Source organism: Lissotriton helveticus, chromosome 7, assembly GCF_964261635.1.
Source record: "Lissotriton helveticus chromosome 7, aLisHel1.1, whole genome shotgun sequence".
Classification (NCBI taxonomy): domain Eukaryota; kingdom Metazoa; phylum Chordata; class Amphibia; order Caudata; family Salamandridae; genus Lissotriton; species Lissotriton helveticus.
In genome coordinates, this window is record NC_136068.1 from 1,564,554,753 (window position 1) to 1,564,576,229 (window position 21,477).

Genomic DNA, 21,477 nt, shown 5'->3' on the forward strand with positions numbered 1-21,477 from the left:
GAACACAAACACGCCAGCTTCCAGCTCGCTATTGCAACACGTCACATTTCAGTAACAGCATGTCCTGGCCGGTCACGTACGTGCCAAGTGCACGTATACCAGAGGCACAGATTTCACCTTTAGGGGAAAGCCCAAATCTGCTCTTCTAGATGGCACGTGGGCAGCAACACCAGGGTATAGACAGAGTTCGAGCCTTAAAAGGGTATCATGGCACAGTCACCCTTCATTGATTGGTCCAGCAGGACATATTCTGATCTAGGTTACGTATGCCATGATGCCCATCCGGTAGAGTTTTCTGCCTATAAAATGTCTCTGCACTGTCATGCCAATTGGGCACTCAGTAAGCTTTGCGGAGGTCTCCGTGCCGCACGTATATTGCATTCTGATTGCATTCTGATTGGGTTCCCAATAAATCTTGCAAACTAAAGTGCTGAGAGCGAATTGTTTATTTCAGTGTTGTCATTGACCTTTTTATTTCCACAGTTTCACATTGAGCTTCTACACTGGGATTAGCTGAGTGCATTTCCACGCTATTTTGCCTGACTTGACCTCAACACATGCACAATACAGACGTTACCTGAAAGCGGAAGTGCGGGTAAAAGACAGCAGAAGGGTGAATGTCAGCAGCAGCATGGCGGCTGTAAAGCAAATGTGCGTCCTGCGGTGTGCTTTATCGAGGGCATGATACTGTGCACGTTTTTGGAAGGGAAGCGCTGAAGAAGCAAGTTGAATGTTGCGAGGGTCGTGAGGGTGGTGCGGAGCTCCCAGCCCCTCTGCTTGCCATGTCTCCTCTTGTATTGTTCTTGGCAGTGATGGGAGGGGAGGAGTGTAGAGTGCTTAGGAGACAGGAGGGGGAGGAGGCAGACAGGCACAGCCTGAGCGCACACACAGCCACCATGGACTTACACTGACTGAGGCTCAGAGCAGCCGGAGGAGTGCAGGAGCCAAGCACCAGCAAGCGTATTCCAATCCGGCCGGGGGAGCACCGCCACAGGCAGCCTGATCACAGAGAAGAGCGCAGCACCGTTAGGAGCCGGCATCAGCAGACCAGGCACTGGCCGGCACAGCAAACCCCAGTCAGGGAGGTGCGGGAGCGGGACTCGTTGCACTGGGAGCGCTTCTTTCAGTGGCAGCAGCTCTGTGGGCAAGGCAGGGGGCTCAGGAAGCCGCATCATCACTGGGCGGACTCTGCTGCTCACTGCAGCCGGATCGTCAGCAAGCCACTGTTTCCTTGAACCCATGGTGAGTATCGTGGGCTTCAGGGAGGGGTCAGTGAGGGCTTGGGGGGAAGCGGTGTGTAGTTGGAAGGGTGGCTGGGTACATACCCTAGATCCGGTTACTAAAAGCCCAGAAAGATGCAGAGCAGCTTAGCACAAAGTTAAAAGTTCCATTAGAATAGGACCGACAATCTTGCGAAGTGCATTTATTTCTTTTAACGTTAGACCAGTGGGTTAAGTGCCTACTTGTTTGTTAAGCTGGCACCTGTCATAGGCTGGTATGGTAGCAAGTGCACTTTTTGGTGAAAATGTTAGTATGGCGGTATGATGTAGGTGGGGCCTCAGGTGTCTTTGTGAGCGGCCAGTCTGAACTGCTTAGGCTCAATGGTATGCAGTGCAAACATAATACATTTAATTGGAGAGATCCGCCTATTAGATTGCTGACCCTAGAAGTAAAGGACTCTAATTCCTATTCGTCTCTTTCCAAGGACTGGTTTGATTCGCCTTGGGGGGTTCATAGAAATCCATGCATGACCCCTAGATGTTACAGCACCCAGGCTAATCTGCTGCATAGCTAAATACATATAAGGTCCCAAAGCCGAGACCGATTGCATTGCAAATGCTTGTTTTAAAATATTTACAGATTAGGGACTACTTGGTGAGGCATTTGAAGTTGGCAACACCATCTAGCTCAGAAATCTGTGAATGTTTGTACAGCGGAAGACAAAATCTATGATAAGTGTTATGTATAAATGTATTCAAAAACTTAAGCAAAATGACTTAGAAAGATTGGCGGCAAGTTGGCAGGAGACTCTTGGGACAGAGGTAACATTTAGTGTCATCTAACAAGCACTAAGTATTATAGATGAGTCAGTGCATTCTGTTAACCTGCGATTGCAGCAATTTCGTACAATTTGCTTTCTCTATTGTACACCTGACAACATTTCTAAATGGTCTATGGCTGGTCTGGATGGGAATCGGACAAAATGCCCTAGATGTGACTTATATGCATCTAATATTACGCATATGTTTGTAACCTATCCAGATTTGCATATATATTGGCAGAAGATTGGCCAAGTGCTTTCTCAGAGATTGGGGATAGGGACACCATTGACGACCACAGAAATTATGATGGGTCATAAGCTAGCGAATCATCGACTTACTTGTCTTGTCTCAATATTGTTGGTTGCTGCTTGATTGGCAATTGCTCGGGTATCGATTGCTTCAAAACCGCCTTCCATAAATGAGTGGTGGTAATGGTTAAGGAAACGTATGAGATGGAAAAAGCCGTAGCTCAGGCGAGGGGTACTTTTTCTCTACAGAAACTAGATGCAGTATGGGGGCTCTAATTGTAGGAACACCGGCTGTTTTTTTTATATATTATCTCGACTCATTGACAATTGCTATGTTTTTTTTCATGATTCTCTCTAAATGGTGTTTACTTTTGTCTGCCCTAAGTTGTTTAATTTTGCTCTGCTGTTGCTTTTCTATTATGCTTATGTAATGTTCTGTTAATGTGTACCCCACTTGTTGACAATTAAAAAAAATGATTACTATACTCAAAAAAGCTGGTTTCAGGATGGTAAGACCAGCTTTTATCTTTTTACAACTCCTCTCTACAGACACTGTTTTGAACTCTCTTAATTTTGTAAGGGCTGCTCTAAGAGTCAGGTCAAGTTATGATTAATTTCTGTATTGGAATTTATGTATTTTAACGATAAACCCAATGTAATTTGATATATTAACACCTGTTAACCTGTAATTTGGAAGATCTCATTAATCATGTTTGTTTGACTTTCCGGGTTTTATTCATAAAACCGAATAAAGTTTGTTGATGATGATGATGATGATGACTATACATCAACCATCAATTTTGCAAACAACCTGAGGCTTACATTGATTTACTCATGTTCTGAATATTATAGGTGTAACTTCAAAAATAGAGCATGCATGAGAGAATGAAGTTGAAGAGCAGGGTCATGAGAAACAGGGGGAGGGGACAAACGTGACAGTCGCGTGTAGACCTCCAGGATTGCAGTTTTAAGCAGGAGATATTTGGGAGCAAAAGACAAGGGCAAGCCAAAGGAAGAGAGGAGAGTAGGAAAGGGTAGAAAGGTGGAACCGGAGAAGAGCTGTGAAATCCAAACCAAACCTCGAGCTCTCCAAGATTTCCAGTAGACGGGCTTGTGACCAATTAAGAGGTATTTGTTATGCCAGATGGTGGAGGAGAGGAAATCCGCGATAGTCGTGGGAGGAGAAGGAGCAGCAGACAATAGGAGTTTAAGGGTATATTTGTGGATAGGAGTGGGAATCGCAGAAGGTTTACGGGAGAAAGCAAGATATTCTGCAAAAGAAAACGGGGAAAGGAGGGTGTGCTCAACTTTAGTCCACAAAGGACAAGGGGAGGTGGGATCTTGCAGCCAGAGTGAAGCTTGGAGTAATAAAAAGACCTTCTGATAGGCAGGGAAGTCAGGAAAATTAACTCCACCCTCAGAGGTGGGACAAATAAGTCTAGTAAGGGACATTCTGGGCTTCTTAGAGTTCCACAAAAAGGAGGACAAAGTTGAATTGATTTTTTTGAAAATTTTTGCTGGGATGGAAACAGGGATGTTTGACAACGTGTATAGGATTATGGGAGAGATCATCATTTTAATAGTGTCAAGACGACCCCACCAGAATAGGTATAACGGATGCCATCTAGCAGTAAGGTCCGCAATCTTTTGTGTGCATTTGGTCATACATAAGGACACAGTGTCTGGAATGGAGGGGGTGACATACAATCCCAAATATTTAATATGAGAAGGACTCCACGTGAAATGTGAAGCAGTAAAGTCTTGTTTAAAAGTGAATTTGGTTAAAGGAAGAATCTCACATTTATCGTGATTGAGCTTATATCCAGAAATAGAAGAATAATTCCGAACCTCATCTAGGAAAGCGGGGATAGATTCTGCAGGGTTGGAAATAAAAAGTAAAATGTCGTCTGCATATGCAGCGAGTTTAATATGGGAATCTGCAACTCGGAAGCCATGAATAGCAGGATTTTGACGGAGTTTGGACAAAAAGGGTTCTAGGGCAAGATTGAAAAGGAAAGGGGAGAGAGGTCAGCCTTGACGCATGACTCTACCTAGGTCAAAATAAGAGGAAATTTGACCATTTGCAAAAACTGCAGCTCTTGGGTGGGAATATAATAGAGAGACTAGGGAAATAAATTTAGGGCCAAAACCAAACCACCCAAGAGTGTGAAAGAGGTAACGCCACTCAACCCTATCAAACGCCTTCTCGGCGTCTAAGGCAATCGCTGCAAGTGAATGTTGAAAATGGGACGACTTTGACAGGATGTTAAATAAGAGTCTAGTGTTGTCCGTAATATAACGGCCTTTAACAAACCCAGATTGCTCTTCTCCAAGGAGGTCAGGAAGTAAGTGATCTAAACGGATCGCCAATGTCTTAGCAAATAGCTTGTAGTCAATATTAACTAAGGATATGGGCCTGTAGTTTTTGCAATATTTTGCGTCCTTCCCAGGTTTTGGTATTAAACAAATGTGAGCATCCGAAAAGGTCCCCGAGGAGGCACCTTGAGCACAAAAGACGTGAAGGAGAGAGTGTAATTTTGGAATCAACAACTTAGAAAAGTGGAGGTAAAATCCAACGGTGAAACCGTCAGGACCAGGAGCCTTATTAAGTTTGAGGTTCTGCAATGCAGTGAGCAGTTCCAATTGTGTAATGTCAGATTCTAAAGAGGAAAGGTCGAGAGGGAAATTGGGTGGCTTTTGAATAGTAGAGAAGAAATGAGCGAGGGAGCTGGGAGAGGATTGGGTTTCAGAAATGTATAGGGTCTCATAAAATCGTGAAAACTCGGTGAGGATATCAGCTGCTGCTCTTCAACTTCATTCTCTCTTGCGCACCATTCCCAAAGCATCCTCCATCTATAAATACCTTCACACATGTGAGTTCACCAGGCCTAAATCCAAGGTCAAAAATCAATGGGAAATCGACTTCGCTACAGACTGGCCGATATCCTTATGGGATAAGGTGTGGATAAAAATCCGTAAAACTTCTAGAGCGGCTTCTCTGACACAATCCTTGTTTTTCATATATAACAGATTACTTCATACTCCTTACACACTTCACAAACGATTCTCTGCTACCCCAGACACATGCTGGTCTTGCTCCTCCCCTAATGCTACCTTATTTCATATGTTATTTCTCTGTAAACATGTGCACGATTTTTGGTTACAAGTTTGGGCTCAAATTAATGTTATTTTTCACACATGTATTCCTTTTTCTCACACTCATCTTTTTCTGGGTAGTTTATCCTCTTGCTGGGAAGAAGTAGATATGTATGTTCGCATTGTGGATTTGTTATTGGCTGTTGCCTTTCAGCAGATCACTGTCAATTGGAAAAATTCATCCAATATTTCTTTTAAAGCATGGTGGTACAATGTTTGTCATAACCATAGACTTGATAATGCCTTTGTTTTCCCTATACAATTAGCAGCTAAACGTGCAGACTTATGGCTCCCTATCACGATATACTTAGATAATTGCGCTGCCCACTGTTCCCGCCCAACGCCTGCTCAACAAGAGGTTCCCAAACCTCCATGATACCCTTTCCACTTCCTTGATTATCTACTATGTTATTGCTTTCTTCTTCTTAGTACTTATTAAGCTTTTATCTTGTGATTGCTGTATCTTATATGCTTATTTCCAATTACCCATGATCAGTATTATGTTGTTTATTCTCTCTTACATATTGTACCCTATTTTTCCCCCCTTTTTCCTTTCCCCCCCTTTCCCATTTCCCTCCTCTTTATTTGCTTATATTATGTATTGATGCTTATTTTTTCTGCCTAATAAAATTTTCTTGAACTTAAAAAAATTGAGCATGCATATACATAGTACTGCAGTTTAAACAAAGTCAGACTAAGGAATATGCAGCATGGATAATAATGGTCGACATTTCAAACATGGTAATAGAGTGTTTACATATATGTGTACATGACCAACAATAATTTAAATATCTGTGAATGTATGTATTGGACTGTATTTATTCTAATGCAGTTTTGGTTTGACTCAGATTGCCTCTGTCACAGTTACCAAAAACATAATACTATATGTCATGTATGTCAAATATACATGATACAACACTAAATCAAATATGTGTCACTCACTGTATTATTATGTCATCAATTGTTTGAGATGGTCACCATATTCTAGGTGATCAAGGCTATGGGGTTTAGTCATAGTTGATGACCCCATTTGCAACAACTCAGACTGAGGGACAGAAGAAATTTAATGCATCATTGCGTAAAACCTGCAATGTAGTGTAGTGAACTTTCAGAGTCTTCATATCATTTACGGTGTTTGGACGTTCTGGTGGGAGGCACCTTTACACCCCCCTCTGGTGTGCAAAATCATCCTTGTATGTGCAATTCTGAATAATTTATGTGTAAAAACATGCCTCCAATGAGACTCGGAATGTCCAATCACATATGAGGAGGAAGAGGATAAAGAATCAATTTTTTGAAATTTTGCACTCTAGGGCAGGCTACGCCAGAGAGATAAGTTGGTTTCAAATGTATTTTCTTAATGAAATAAAATGGCAAAGATAATCTTGACCTAACTGTGCACGTGCTCAGTCAGTAAACATGTCTATCACTAGAAATGCAAAGTCATGTTGTTGTATTTGTGTCAATTAAAACTAAGAAAAATGCTAAGTATGTACAAGAACCTTTACAGTTAGCAGTATATCACAAAATTTAATAATTGGAGTATAAAAGTGTGAAAATGGGTTCCTTTCATTTGTAATCCGGGGATGTATGATGATAACTGAGTATTGTCATCTAATATGAATCAACATAGGTATATATAAACTACATCACAGCAATGTTCCCTCTAATTTCTTTCCTCTGTGTGCAGCAGTGGAGGGTCTCTGTGCGGTGTAACCATGGCTATGTGCGCCAGGAACCAAACCGCGCGTGTCCCCGGCGCCAAATGGCACTCAAAACGTTTACTTTACAAACTGAAAAGATGGTGCATTTTCAAACATACAGCGCCACAATAAGGGTCTTAAGGGCAGTTTGAAAATTGGATAAGCACGCCATGACATGATTTGGTTAAACTGGCCCATTCTGCCCTCTGTTCCACTCGTTTTCCCTCATTTTTGTTCCCCTTTACCCTCTGTTCCAGTCTTTTTTGTGTGCCTTTCTGCCCTCTGTTCCACTCGTTTTGCCCTCGTTTTTTGTGCCCTTCTGCCCTCTGTTCCACTCGTTATTGTGCCTTTCTGTCCTTTGTTCCACTCGTTTTCCCCTCATTTTTTGTGCACTTCTGCCCTCTGTTTCACACGTTTTCCCCTTTTTTGTGCCCTTCTGCCCTCTGTTTCACTCGTTTTCCCCTTTTTTCTTGCTCTTCTGCCCTCTCTTCCACTCGTTTTTTGTGCCCTTCTGTTCTCTTTTCCAATAGTTTTTGTGCCTTTCTACCCACTGTTCCACTCGTTTTTCCCTTGTTTTTTGTGCCCTTCTGCCCTCTGTTTCACTCGTTTTCCCCTTCTTTTTTGTGCCCTTCTGCCCTCTGTTTCACTCGTTTCCCCCTTCTTTTTTTGTGCCCTTCTGCCCTCTGTTTCACTTGGTTTCCCCTTTTTTGTGCTCTTCTGCCCTCTGTTCCACTCGTTTTTTGTGCCCTTCTGTCCTCTTTTCCAAAAGTTTTTTGTGCCTTTCTGCCCTCTGTTTCACTAGTTTTCCCCTTCTTTTTTATGCCCTTCTGCCCTCTGTTTCACTCGTTTTCCCTTCTTTTTTGTGCCTTTCTGCCCTCTGTTTCACTCGTTTTCCCATTTTTTGTGCCCTTCTGCCCTCTTTTCCAAAAGTTTTTTGTACCTTTCTGCACTCTGTTTCACTCGTTTTCCCCTTCTTTTTTGTGCGTTACTACCCTCTGTTCCACTCGTTTTCCCCTCGATTTTTGTGCCCTTCTGCCCTCTGTTCCACTCGTTTTTTGTGCCTTTCTGCCCTTTGTTCCACTCGTTTTCCCATCGTTTTTTGTGCCCTTCTGCCCTCTGTTTCACTCGTTTTCCCTTTTTGTGCCCTTCTGCCCTCTGTTTCACTAGTTTTCCCCTTTTTTTGGTGCTCTTCTGCCCTCTGTTCCACTCGTTTTTTGTGCCCTTCTGTCCTCTTTTCCAATAGTTTTTTGTGCCTTTCTGCCCTGTTTCACTCGTTTTCCCCTTCTTTTTTATGCCCTTCTGCCCTCTGTTTCACTCCTTTTCTCCTTTATTGTGCCCTTCTGCCCTCTGTTTCACTCGTTTTCCCCTTCTTTTTTTGTGCCCTTCTGGCCTCTGTTTCACTCATTTTCCCCTTTTTTGTGCCCTTCTGCCCTCTGTTTCACTCGTTTTCCCCCTTTTTTTGTGCTCTTCTGCCCTCTGTTCCACTCATTTTTTATGCCCTCCAGTCCTATTTTCCAATAGTTTTTTGTGCCTTTCTGCCCTCTGTTTCACTCTTTTGCCCCTTCTTTTTTGTGCCTTTCTGCCCTCTGTTTCACCCGTTTTCCCATTTTTTGTGCCCTTCTGCCCTCTGTTCCACTCGTTTTTCCCTGGTTTTTGTTCCCTTCTGCCCTCTGTTCCACTCGTTTTTGTGCCTTTCTGCCCTTTGTTCCACTCGTTTTCCCCTCGTTTTTGTGCCCTTCTGCCCTCTGTTTCACTCATTTTCCCTTTTTGTGCCCTTCTGCCCTCTGTTTCACTAGTTTTCCCATTTTTTTGTGCTCTTCTGCCCTCTGTTCCACTCTTTTTTTGTGCCCTTCTGTCATCTTTTCCAATAGTTTTTTGTGCCTTTCTGCCCTGTTTCACTCATTTTCCCCATCTTTTTTGTGCCCTTCTGCCCTCTGTTTCACTAGTTTTCCCATTTTTTTGTGCTCTTCTGCCCTCTGTTCCACTCTTTTTTTGTGCCCTTCTGTCATCTTTTCCAATAGTTTTTTGTGCCTTTCTGCCCTGTTTCACTCATTTTCTCCTTCTTTTTTGTGCCCTTCTGCCCTCTGTTTCACTCGTTTCCCCTTCTTTTTTGTGCCCTTTTGCCCTCTGTTTCACTCATTGTCCCCTTTTTTTGTGCCCTTCTGCCCTCTGTTTCACTCGTTTTCCCTTTTTTGTGCTCTTCTGCCCTCTGTTCCACTCGTTTTTATGCCCTTCTGTCCTATTTTCCAATAGTTTTTTGTGCCTTTCTGCCCTGTTTCACTCATTTTCTCCTTCTTTTTTGTGCCCTTCTGCCCTCTGTTTCACTCGTTTTCCCCTTTTTTTGTGCCCTTCTGCCCTCGGTTTCACTCGTTTTCCCCTTCTTTTATGTGCCCTTCTGCCCTCTGTTTCACTTGTTCTGTGTTTTGAAACTGTCTACGCTTTTGTTAGTAAAGCGCGGGGCAGACTCTGGCCTTTTGTTCAAGTATTGCTGTTAATCGGAGCCCATGAAGGGGCTCTGATTAACAGCAGTACTTAAACAAAAGGCCAGAGTCTGCCCCGCACTCCACATAGCCGCAAGTGCCACAAGCCCTCCCCCGCCTCATTACCTGCACTCCTCACGACCGCTCCGTCGCATTCGCCCTGACTGTGTGCGCTCTCAACGCGAGGTGGTGCGCGCTGAGGGCAGGAGCGTTGCGCGCGCGCGCCCTAGAGGGAACGGTGCATCACAGTAGTATTGCTGGTTTTGTATCATTGTGTCATTATCCAAATAGGCGGTCTGTGATACTGGTCCAGACTCCATGATTCATGCTGAATTTGTAGAACTCAAACTTGGTGCCCTTACATGCTGTTGTAAGGGTATCAAGGGGTATGCACTGAACATTGTGGTGCCCACTCTGGCCCTTGGCTGAACTCCACAGAATTTTATTGTAATTCTGCAGAATGAAACTCAATTAATTCTGCCCATCCCTAGTATATGTATGGAGTATCGCTAAAACTTCCCAACACACCTCCGGTGTTTCAGAGAATGTGATAGGCACACTGAATCTACTCACTCTTAATAAATAAATAAAACATTTAAAGTATGTAGATCAGACATGGGCTCAGAGGGGCAGTTTAACATGTCTTTATTACTATAGTAGCTGAGGTACGTAAGTGTATTAATTAACATTTTCCATAAATGCTGATATGCATTAAGCCCTGCTAGACCATTTTGTGTGACTATGTGTGTGTTGTGTACTCAAAATAAATGTGGGTCAATGCATATGAATTCAGTGGGCAAATGTGTACTGAAAAGGACCTCCTCAGTAGGGTTATGGTTGTATCTATGCATACACCCATCTATTTGTGCAGATCTGAACTGTAAAACAATGACAGCATCCTAAAGCAGGTCTGCTGTGATTGAGAAACTTTTAATATGTGTAACTAGAGTGTCAACAAAGGAACTTACACAATACAGTGTGTCATTATTGTAGGTCATGATATCTACAGTTTAGAAAATATGGTTGTGCTATAGGATCTAAATTTACACAAACAGTACCCATTCTACTTCCAGTTAAAACAATCCCACAACATACGTGACTAATTGTATGTACCACATACTGTTATATTCTGCCCACACCATGGAAATCTCCATTGAAGGCACTCTGCTAAGGTACATAGGTCTAGATTTGAAAGAAAGTAATGCAAGACAACGTTGTGATTGAACTTGCTGTAATTAGTAGCATAACAAAGAGAGTGCAGGAGGGCCTCAAATATTAGAACATATGGGGCATTACTAACCTCTCAGTGCACTGCGATAATTAGTGCATTCTAGTGCCAACCTAGGCACTCTTGCATCATGTTGCCAGGATATATTTTGTGCAGGAAGGTGTAGTGTAGTTCCTCTATCCCTGATAGGCTCTGCGCATTGGAATAATATACACTATAGTTTTGACATAGGACTGAGGTCAGTATGTCTCTATCGAGTAAATTAAACTTAATTACTTGTGTGTGCCAGCTAACTCAGAGGTCACTAGAAACTTTCTCGAATGAACAAGAAGGGATTTGTTCCTGACAACCGCATAAACATGACAACTTTGTTTCCCTTAGAGTCGGAACAATATCTTCAGAGTTGTGGAAACAATAGATAACCGTTTCACTCAGTCAATCATGCATGCTTCGTTTCTACAGAGTTGCATGGAAATAGAGAGCCGGGCGTTTCAATAAAAAGGGTTTATTGAACAGTCTTATTACTCATGCAAGAGATATGAACTGCTACAATCGTAAGACAGAATGTGAAGTATAAAATGTACAGCGTTAGCAGTAAGATAAAATAATACTGTAATAGCATGTCTTGTAGCTATGACATATATTCATTAAAATACATACATACATAACACAGGCTAAAATACTCATCTGGTGCTTCTAAAATAATCCTACCCCAGTGTACCTAACTGTTGCGGGTTTGAATAATTGGGCTGGACAACAGGCTGACTCAGTGAGGGTTTTATTTTATAAAGTAAACGTCTTCTTCTTGAAGCCAGTATAACACTATAACATCCCCTTTTCTTTTTTTTGTGACGAAGAGTTTGTGATCGTCCGGTATGAGTGTTTGTGGACCAACGTGCTAGAGGGGGTAGGGGAGTGAAGGAACAATTCCGAGTGTTGCGGTACTAAACTAAAGCGTGACAGTGAAGGAATGGGGAATTAGCATAAACAGGGACAGGCAGGCCCGGACTGGCCGTTGCAGGCACCGGGCAATCCCCCGGTCGGCCGCGAGGGTGGGGGCCGGTTTTGTTACAGGGTCGTTTTTTGCAGCATAGCTGCAAAAACGGCACTGTAACAAAATCGGCCGAAAACCGGCCCTAGCAAAGAGCGCCCTCGCACCCACCAACCCCCTGGGGGGAGGCCGAGCACTTTGCCAGGGCCGGTTTCGGTTCCCAGTCCGGCCCTGGGGACAGGTAGGGGCTGGCGTGTTTAACTGTCCGGTTTCTCCCGCCTCCCTACCCAGCCTGCACACCGTGACCGTACCTGGGTCAGCCACGCTCCTCCGGGAGCGTGGCGGGACGAAGCGTGTTCCTGATAGCCTCCTGGCTGTCCTTCGGTCTTCACGCTCTCCGCGGTCTCTTGGCAGCTGGGCGTCTTTTTCGGCTGCTGCTGACCTCCCGGTAGTTCCGAGCTCTCTGTCTTTTCCTCATCTTCTCTTCCGGTGTCAGTACGCACCCTCCTCCGAATCTCCTCCGCTCTAGTTGGCCCGGTTGGTCTGACGTCGTCTCTGGGGGCGGGTTCTACCTCAGCATAGTCCCAGTTAAAGGGACCATGTCCCATTTCAGACAAGGCTCCGTAGGAAACTTGCGACGGGCAGAACCAATCCTCCTGTTTTGAGGAAATAAGAGGTGCTGTGACGTCAGGTACCTCCCACCAGTCCCTTGTAGCTGTCTGTCCCCCCCCTCGGACCCCTGGCCCCGTGGTACTAACCTAAGTCTAGTACAAGGTAAGAAGTAGGTGCTGTCTCAGTCTGGTTTAGTTATGCCAAGAGTTTTCCAAAAGTTTCTCTAGGTTCTAATCAGCTCCATACCTTAGAATGCGAGAGGTTGGTATCGCTTTCCCGGGACTTGATCTCTAACACCCCGCAAGAGGAGTCAGAAGCACTGGAGCTAGATTCTCTGCTAGGAAGATGACAGCGTCTGGTCAGTGCGTCAGTTGGGGACTTGGCTTCCTTCGGGACTTGCTGTGGTGAGCTGCGTGCAAGTAGGTAGTCAAACAAGGTGTTTAGGAATGCCGGTATTGACGTAAAAGTCAGGCATAAAAACGTCATGAATGAACCCCTTAGGAATAGATTTTCATGCATAATATATGAGTTCTTGGACAAATCAATATCCAAGCAGGGGAAAGTCCTAACGGCTTAAGAGTCTGGTTTTCCAAGAACTCGTTGTGACGTAGATGAACAGATGTGAGTAGCCATGCTGTCCTGTATCCCAGCTCTCAACCACCCGATAATGCGGGAACGAAGATTAATCCCACTTCTCTTCCTTAGCACCCGTCGCCACCACTCAGAAATCACAGTGATGGCAGGCAAGAACCATGGAAGAAGGTGGGGAAACAAAACAAATGTTCGAATATCTTTGGACCAGCACTCATGGACTCGTGGACCCCAGAATTACCTACAAAAGGCGACAAGAAAGACAAATTATCTCCACGCATCCATATTCATACGTGCTTGATTAGGCATAACCACGTTATAATGGCGGTCAGACAAGGACCGTTGTCAATTGCAGGCGCTCCTTGGCCTGTTTTAGCTGGTTATACTCCATAGCGCATTGTACAGCTCCTGAATTAAGACCCCTTTATGCCTCTGCAGTGTCAGTCATAAGGGCTCATTACATTTCCCGCAACTTCTCAGGTGGGGCCCCGGGTGGTGCGGTGCATCCAGTTGGTACGAACGGGCTAAAGCTTAGTCCCGTTATGGTTAATGCGGTTATGGGCAAGCGTCCCCAGGATAAGGATAAAATGCCTTTTTGGCTTGCAGAGAAATGTGACCAACTGGAGGCAATATTCCTGAATACCACTCCTGTGGAGAAACACAGGATCCTTACTATTAGTTTGCAAAAAGACTTAGTGCTGGACATAAAAGACTGTACCACTTGGGGTGTGATTTTTGCAGCAGTCTATACAAGGTGCTTTGGCACCCCGTCAATGGCTGTAATGCCCTCAGTCATCAAACGTGTTCAGGATGAACACAGACCGGAGGCAGCTGTAGAATTGAGAATGCGACTCATGGAAGCGTTTGCCATGGTTCGCGATCTTGTCCTTGCTAATGTCAAGGGAGATGTGGTACGTTTCCAGGTGTATAATGCTTTGCATGATATTCCCGACAGCTACAGAGAATTTTTACGGAGGCTTATAAGACCGTTGGCCGTAATAGTTTGGGTATTAAGCCTTTTGCTAATAAACAAACACAGCAGCAAATTCAGCAGGGGTCATCTGTGGGTGGGACAAATGTTCCCCTCAACATGAGATTCCTTTGCGGCCAATGCCAAAGCCTCAACCTCAATACCCCATGCGACGAGAAGCAAAGTCTTTCATTGCGGAAATCCTTGAACAATTGGAATATCAAGGTGTGATTGAAACGTCTGTGTCTCCGATGAATAACCCTCTCTTTACTGTGATCAAGCCGGATGGTTCATACCATTTGGTATTGGATTACCGCCACTTAAACTCCCATTGTCAGACTTGGCCGGTACAGAATACTCGCAGTTCAGCTCTTGTGGATAGTCTTGTGCGTGAAAGGTTCAAAACTACACTTGACATATCCAATGGTTTTTTTGCCCACAATCTGTCCCCTCTTAGTAGTCAATGGACAGCTTTTAGCAGTGGTAGCAAACAACGCCAATTTCGCCGTTTGGCTATGCCCTTGACATCCCCAGATGTCACGTTCATTTTTTTTTTTTTTTTTCGATTTCAAACTTTTTTTATTGGTTGTTTCCGGTTACATATACATACAACAAGAATCATAAAAGTCAATGATGGGTTCAATCAAAGTGGAGAGTGACTGCAGTAACATAATTAAATAAATAACTGCTTGGGCGATTATAAACAAAGGAAAACTGAATAAATCATGGGGTAAACATAAAGAAAAGCAAATGCATAATCTCAATCATATACATCACATATGAACTATCAACACAAGGACATTGAACTGCAGGCATTTACAGTCGTCGAAGCTGATGGACTTCTTGGATTAGCATGTAAGGAGCTTTTATTGATATGTCAGGTTGGGGACAGCAGAGAAAGTGTGAGATTGTGCTGATCTGGAGCCGGAGGAGTGTGTGGGAAGCTCAAGGAGCTTTGTATACGCTAAAGTAATTGTCAAGAGTGATCCACATTTGTCTGTGAGGAGGGCACCATGAAGTGTTTTGTAATGAGATGTTATCAGCACCTCTTAGGTTGGTGTCCCGATTTAACCAACATTTGAAAGAGGCTTTGCAAGTGTCTTTCCAGTTATTTAGAACAATCTTTACAGCAGCAGTGAGGAGTAAGTCAATTAGGGCCCTATCATTATCTGTGAGAGAACCAGCTCTTAGAAAGCCAAGTACCAGGATGGATAACTCTCTGGCAGTGGAGAAAGATAAGACCTTGGAAAGGAAGGCAAAAGTTATGTCCCAAAAGGGTGCAGCACATACACATTGTAGTAAGAGGTGTTCTAAGTCCCTGTCTTTATTGTTACAATTACAGCGATTCCCAAGTTTTGGACCAATCCATATCTGAAATTGGTAATGATGAGTGAGATTGCCAGAACAGTATAACATCTTTATTGAGATTAGAGTGTTGCGGCCGCAGTAATTTGTAGAGCCTGGAAACCTGTTGGCCCAGTTTATTGAGGTTAGCCAGATATTTCAGGAGAGGGAGATTTTGTGGATATTTTTGCTTTGGAGATCGCTGCCTTATTGCTCAAGAAGTTGTAAAACTCCTACGAGTCCAAGTCATATTTGGAAGTAGTTGATGCGGGAAGAATATACCTTTATTGATCCATCGCTCATTGTGTAGTGGCTTCCCTTTGTAGAGTACTTCGTGATTGCACCATATCGATTCCCAATTTGAACGTCGTATGCTTCTATCTAGGAGTTTATAAATTTTTAACGGGCGATTTTCGAATTTTTGAAGATAGATTTTGAGCAAGTGGTCGTACTAGCATTAGCAGTTAAGATGGTCGCTGGAGTGATATTTCTAAAAAGAGCTTTCTCTATGGCTAGCAACACAGGAGTGTAGCCAGCAGGGGGTGATAGCCAGTAAGAACCTTGTTTGGCAAGGAAGGCCGTCTGGTACAGTTTGAAATCCACTAAGTTGACCCCTCCTAGAGATTTATCGAGGCGGAGCTTTTTTTTACTAATCCATGCCTTTTTCCCTTTCCATAGGAACTTAGACAGTAGAGTGTCCAATTTGTGGTGAGAGTCCTGGGACAAGGTAAGAGGGAGCATTGTAATGAGGTAATTTACTAGGGGGGAGATCATCATTTTGATGGTCTCAACCCTTCCCCACCAGGTTATGAAGTGGGGAGACCAGCCGTCTAATTGTGATTAAATTGTATCTAACGTGATGGACTCCTTCTGTTGAAGGGTCTCGGAAAGGGTGCTGCCAAACTCAATACCTAGGTACTTAATAAAGCCGGTCTGCCATGAGAGACCAGAATTTCCAAGCATGTCTCTGGTGCCAAGGATATTCCGGGGCTTAACCTCTGATTTGTCCCGGTTCAACTTATATCCATAGTGGGTTGAGTATCTCTCTATAGTAGTCATGAGAGCCTCGATGGAAGTCTCTGGGTTCTCCGTAACCACTAGGATATCGTCTGCGTTTGCTGCCAGTTTCACCTGTGTGTCCCCGAAGTTCACTCCTGCAATGTCCTCGTTTAATTTTATATCCGTTATGAGCGGTTCGAGGGCCAGGAGAAACAGAGCTGGCGAGAGGGGGCAACCCTGCCTGGTGCCCTGGTCAAATCCAAATGCGTCCAACAGGGTGCCATTTATGGCGATCCGGGTGGATGGAGAGGAGTAAAGGGCCATTACCAATCAATGTAAGACTTACCCAGATTAAAAGCTCTCATACAGTGTTTTAAGAAGGACCAAGACACCCTGTCAAATGCTTTTTCTGCGTCCAGGGTGATGGCCACAGATGGGGTGGGGGTTGTTTTAGCTTTTTCCAGGATATGGCACAATAGTCTTGTGTTGTCGTTGGACATGCGGTATTTAAGAAAGCCCACTTGAGAGTTACTGATCAATTTAGTGAGGATGGCATTGAGTCTGTTGGCTAGGATCTTCGCATAGATTTTGCAATCCAGGTTTATGAGCGAAATAGGGCGATAGTTTTTTGTTAAAAGGGGGTCTTTACCTTCCTTCAGGATAACGATTATAGTGGCTTCACCCATTGACTCAGAGACACTACCTGAGGTAGCAATCGAATTAAATAATTTTAATAATATGGGGGCTAGAGATTTATCAACATGACATCTTCTTCTTGTAGAGGTCCTCAAAGAAGGCCTGGAAGGAGACTAGAATGTTGTCTTGTTTGGTGTGGACATTATTAGCAGAGTCTTTGATTGAGGATATGGATATGGTGAATAGTTTCTGTCTATGCTTGAGGTAGGATGCAAGCAATTTCCCTGCTCTATTCCCCTCACACAGTTTCAGGGCTTTGAATTTATTGATCCATACACCGGCGCATTTGCTCACAAAAGTGTAATATTTGTATTTCTTTTTAATAAGTTGGTCCAGGACTAATTTGTTGTCTAGGTTAGCTGATTGGGTGATTTCTAGGGCCTTGATATCTTTTTCCAGTGTGTCGAATTCCGTGTTTAATTTTTTATTGGTCCGTGCTCTAATGCCAATAATGACACCCCTAATTGTAGCTTTCAGATCATCCCAAACGACGGAGGCGTTGTGTCTGAGGAATCATTTAGTGTGATATATTCCCTGATAGCGTTCTCTATCTGCCGTTTGTTCTCGGGATCCGACAGTGTTTCCTCATTGAAGCACCAGAGCGTTGGGGTAGAATAGAGTGAGAGCCTGCAAGTTTAGTACTAATACAAGAATGGTCAGAGACTAGTTTAGGTGCTATGTCAGTTTCTTCTATAAGGTGAGTGAAGGGGCTAGAGATTAGAATATAATTGATTCTGGAGTAGGAATTGTGCGGAGCTGAATAGAATGTATAGTCCCTTCCATCAGGGTGTTGGAGGCGCCAGGAATCTCTTAGGTTAAATTTGGAGCACATACGTATGAGTGACTCGTGAGAGCAGGATGATTGGTATATGCATTTGGTTTGTCGGTCTATTAGGGGGTCTAACGGGAGATTGAAGTCGCCACCTACAATCAAGAGCTCATCTGGTGGTATGTTTTCTATGGATGATGAAATAGATTCCCAGAAGTCTGGGTCATCCGAGTTAGGTCCATATATATTTACCACGTGGATGGGGTCTTCATCTCATCATGTGGGTAATTAATAGCCTGCCGTCTGCGTCATGAGTATGTGAGGTGATGGAAAGGTTTGATTTCTTTGAGACTAGGGTGATCACCCCTCTTTTCTTGTGAACGGCCGAGGAGCATTGAGTGTGGGAGATACAGTTGAGATTTATAAAACGTATATCCTCCTCTGAGAGCTTAGTCTCTTGGAATAGGAAGACGTCCCCTTTTGATTCAGCTAAGTAGTCAAAGACCTTCCGCCATTTCACTGGGGGGTTGAGGCCCTTGACATTCAGAGAGACTACAGTGAGATTTTCTAACAGGGAATTAGTTTGGCCATCTAGACGGTGTTGATCGCTAGAAGAGTGGGTGCAGTGGCGTAACAAAACTTGAGGGGGCCCCCTGCAAAGACCATTGAGGGAGCCCCCCAACACTCCAGACTCTGGAGTTCTCATGCCAGGCCCCTGCCTCCCATGCACCAGTAGCAACTGAAGGATCCTAAAAGTGGTGGGGTGAAAAGCTGAGATCTAAGTTGAAGGAGCAAGTGAGTACAACAAGCACACCAAAGTGAAAGAGAAGTGTTCCGGGTTGGCCATCCCGAGTGGGTCCTGCCCCAGCAAGAAACAAAAAAAGTTCAAATGCTACAATGCATTTACAACATACATATCAAGGAAACTGCTGTCAAATTTTGAAAAACAGGAATTCGAATGGTACATTTTACAACACAAGACTCAAGAAATTCAACTAGAAACATGTCGAAAGCTACCAATTTCATAATATTGAATAGTCTGGTTTGTAATATCCTTTCCCTTCATGGCTCAGTACAGAGCTGGTGCTCATACGACACCCTTCTGAATACAAATCTCCATCCACACTTATCAGAGTGCAGAGCTCTAGTTAGGATAAAGCTCACATTCCCAGATACTCAGTATAGGATTACTCTGCTAAGATGAATGAATGAAGGGGATTTATAAAGTGCAAAATAGCTGCTCCAGCAGGAGCGTCCTGGTGCTAAGTCAAGCCCTATCTGTTCGGTACATGCTACATGTTAAATTTAGAGCTCTCCAGTCAGCAATTAACAGGACACATTGGTCAGCACAGAGCTCACTGAACAGCATGGGCTCCCTTTTATATACAAGACCCCTACTCACCAAATGGTTCATAGGTGAGTACAATGCTCCCCAGCAGCTCAGAACGGCCTTCAGAGCTCCAGTCTCCATGCACAATACTATCTCTACATTTGCCAGATGCTTCATGTTAGACTTGGCATCCTTGCCGTGGTTTCCCCTGACTTTTGCCTCTACCTCCTGCATTTTTGACTGTATAAAAGATTTTTTTTTGCTGGTTTAGAATCTTTGGGCACGTTGCCACTGTTGATCAGTGTCAAAATGCAAGTGCTTCCTGCGGATTTTGCGATTATGATTAGTTATCCATGATTGGCATATTTGAAATACTGGATGTCCCTAGTAAGGTGCACTGAGAGTGCCAGGGCCTGTACATCAAATGCTATTAGTGGGCTTGCAGCACTGGTTGTGCCACCCACGTGACTTGCCCAGTAAATGTGTCTCAGACCTGCCATGGCAGTGTCTGCGCAGGCAGTTTTAAACTGCCATGTTGATCTGGCACGTGTACCCACTTGACAGGCCCAAACCTTATCCTTCCTTACATGTAAGGCAGGCCCAAGATACCCCATGAGTAGGGTGCAGTGTAGGTGAGAGGTGTGTTTTATCTGTCCTGATAGTGAAATACTGGGTATTTCATTTTTCACTGTTGAAAGGCTGTCTGTCCCATATGTTAACGTGGGAGCTGGCGTGTAACATTTTACCAGTGTAACTTGTCTTTGGGATAAGATTTAGAAATGGAGTTCAGGCTCTCTCGAACTCAGAATTTAATAATACACCTTTTAGTAAAGTTGGTTTTAAAATTGTGTTTGAAAGTGCCACTTTTACAAAGTGGGCATTTACTTGTTTAACCATCCTGTGTGGTTTCTGGACCTTGAGCTTATACTGACTGTAAGACCTATCACCATGAGATGGAAATCACCCAGAAGTCCATTATTGACTATATGACAGGGAGATACAATGGGGCAGTGCCGAAAGTACGGCAATTAGAAGAGAAGAGGAAAGTGGTATTTGGAAGCACTCTATTTCTATGGATTGGGATATCATGATAGAAGACTTTAAACAGCTGGACTTTATACACACACATAACAACCCCACACAATAGCAGACCTAAATAGTCTAGGACCGTACGCCAGAGATCTTCACAGGCCCTAGTCACGACACCATTGTACTCAAGCAGCGAAGAGCAAATAATGATATATAGATAATACAAATAGGCAACTAAACATACAAGTAATGGCAGACCAGGAGGGAGGGCAGAGGGAGGGGGGTGTTATATAAGTTCTATATGTTACGTTTTTAATGTTGAAGCATAATATGTGAAACTACCCTAGGAGAAATATTGCATTTCCAGAGTACACAAAACCACCTTATAGCCGCAGTGGCGGATATATAACCAGGAACAACTGCAATTGTATTACATGTTCAGCATACCACTTAGTACTGTATACGATGGGGAGGACATTAAAAAGAGTAAATGCCATTTGTATTACATGTATCACATTGCAATGCTATCGTGGCAATCAATAAAGTATGTTTAAAAAAACATCCTGTGTGCCCTGCCTGTTTGTGTAATTGCTGTATGGCTTTTGGAGTGACAGGAGCTGGGGATATGCATTCACACTAGACAGTCACAAGGAGGTTTGAGATGTCCCTTGCCTTTCCTGGGTGCCTCCTATAAAGGCTGAATAGACCTTGTCTGCATTTAGAGTGGTGGGAGGGGTTTCACTAGCACCTGAATGGGTTGTGTCTCCTTTTCACAATGATATCTCCACCACTTGTGGTGAAGCTGGACTAAAGAGGCCAGGACTGGGCTCAGAGACCCCTGCCACAAAGAGAACAATGAGAAAATGGACCTAAAACCCCAAGATCACTTCTGGAAATAAGAGGACCCTGCAGAGAAGAAGAGCTGACGAGCTATGTGAGGAGCGCTAGCTTTTTTTTTGTGAGTGGTAGGTTGGCCTGCAGTTGCTGTTTCTGTCTGTGACAGAGGAAAATGAGTGACTCTGTTTGCCCTGCTGTGGTATCCTGCTTGTGAAGAATCTCCAAGGGCTTGTGTGTGCTTGCCTCCTGTTTTGGAAGACTCAGGGACATCAAAGTCTTCAATGTGCTTTACAGGAAATTTCCTTGAGCTTTGCTGGAAATGACCTTGTACTTTACTGAGAGCGTCCCTGTGTTTGACTTATTTGGGGAGTTGTCCTTGTGTTTCCCTTCATGGAACCCTCCATCTGCTTCGCTCCTTTGAAGCAGAGTGTGTGTTAATCTTTCTTATAGTT

At 43.9% G+C, this 21,477-nt stretch overlaps 1 protein-coding gene across 1 annotated transcript in view; it reads right to left on the reverse strand.

Annotated features, from left to right (window-relative positions):
- Window positions 1-21,477, reverse strand: part of LOC144769579 (immunoglobulin superfamily member 1-like) — a 440,561-nt gene that overhangs the window by 61,737 nt on the left and 357,347 nt on the right. The window lies entirely within an intron of this gene.